This window comes from Arachis ipaensis, chromosome B06 (genome assembly GCF_000816755.2).
Source record: "Arachis ipaensis cultivar K30076 chromosome B06, Araip1.1, whole genome shotgun sequence".
Classification (NCBI taxonomy): domain Eukaryota; kingdom Viridiplantae; phylum Streptophyta; class Magnoliopsida; order Fabales; family Fabaceae; genus Arachis; species Arachis ipaensis.
Genome location: NC_029790.2, coordinates 23,652,004 through 23,653,917, shown reverse-complemented (window position 1 = coordinate 23,653,917; position 1,914 = coordinate 23,652,004). Strand labels below are relative to the sequence as shown.

The 1,914-nt window shown below is 32.7% G+C and overlaps 1 pseudogene; it reads right to left on the bottom strand.

Moving 5' to 3' along the window:
• The window catches only part of LOC110263720, a 26,741-nt pseudogene that overhangs the window by 22,184 nt on the left and 2,643 nt on the right, over positions 1 to 1,914 (bottom strand).

The window sequence follows — 1,914 nt, the reverse complement described above, 5'->3', positions numbered from 1 at the left end:
GGATTCAACGTTTTACTACCCGCAAGTAGAAGTGGGGCGGGTTCTATGCGGATTGTTGTACGGCGGGACGGGGTCGAGTAGAGCAAAAATCCGTCCCTACCCGCCCCATTGCCACCCCTATTTGTTGTTTTGTCTACTACTTTGAATCTCCATTTTTGGTTCAATATGTTCCAATATGCACTACTCACTATGCCAATGAAAAGGCTAAGATGGTGATTAGTGATAATAGAAAGTTATTTGCCATTTTGCACAAAGTACTTGTTTGTGCGCCATTATTTTGATAAAAAAAAAAGATCTTTTTTCGATGAAAAAATATCTTTTTTTTATTTTTTAGCGTGTTTGGAAAATTTCGAGTAGTAAAAGTAAAAGCACTAGAAAAATCAGAAAACATCCTTTTTTAAAAGCTGTAATTTACATTTTTTAAAAGATTTTTTTTCCTTAAAAAAATGTTTTTCATGTAATAAATAAACAAAAGAAATACTTTTATATTGTTATATCCAAACATAATTGATAGATAAAAAAAAATTTTTGTATGAGATACCCAAACATAAAATTACTTTTACTTTTTTCATAAGATCTTTTAAAAAAAAATAATTAAAAAAAAAAATTTTTTTTAGAAGTTCACCCAAACAAGCCCTTAATAGAGGTGAAGATTCCTATGAAAATTGGGGAGGTGAAGATTCCTATGAAAATTGGGGATTGTGTAATGAAACATATAGGCATGAAATGCAACTGTGGGACATCCTTTGATGATTTTGGCCTCCTGCCTAAAAAGGAGTTATTATTAATCATAACCTTTTAGTTTTTACTCTATTTTTTGATATTACTCTCTTGATTTTACTTTTATTTTTTTATCTCTCAATACAAAAAATTGATATATCAACTTATACTTTGATATGTTAGTTTAATAATGTAACATTTTCACAAATTAAAGATAACAAAGATAATAGCCAAGTGAAAAATCTTTGCCACAGTTGAATACACATATATTGACTATAGTATAGTGCATTTGGAAAGGAAAACTCAAATGACACTATCTTTCTTAGGATATGTTACTCATGGTTTTCATACCTCAAATATATGTAATTATAATTTTGTTATACATAAGTAAAAGATCCATCTACAGACAAAATGCCGTAATCTATAAAATGTATAAAGAAAATTGTTATTAGATGACTTTCGATGTAATTAAAAGGTGTTATTCGAATTGGACAACAGTGAAGAGAGATAATAATAGTTGTCAAACTCAGATATTGTCCTTCATTTGTGAATACATATTATTAGTTAGCGGCAATGAGTTATAATTATAAAGTAGGGTGTACATGGTCTGCTTCAGTCTAAAGATTCGATTCGAACCAAAATTTTTTTTGTATATGTAGGCTCGAATTTGAAGTAGTCTGGATCTGATTTAGGAAAAAAAAATGAAATCGGCGAGAATACTTCAATCGGGTCCGAGCTATAGTTCGGGTCATCTTGTCCGAGTTTAGGTATTTTCTTGTGTTCGATATTCACTAGACGATGGGAATGAAACTTGTTTGCTTAGGAGAGTCGTCCACTTTGTGCCTCTACAATATCTGAGAAATTAGTCATTGGGCTTCCGACTTGATGGATACCCTAGTGCAGACATATATATATATAACATACTGAACTTAGGGCATAGAGTTAGTCAGGAACGCACAACCCCCTTTTGGACTTCCGACCTGATGGATACCTTGTGCAGACCAAAAAAAAAAAATTTGATTATACACATATTGGGACAAAGTTTAACTCCACATTATGATACAAGTAACTCTTTTCAACCATGTTATAGGGGTGCACATGGGTCGGGTGAAATCGGGTTTGATGTGACCCAGACCCGACCCGAAGTATACACTGGGTCTATTTATTAGACCCGAACCCGACCCTAGACCCGCT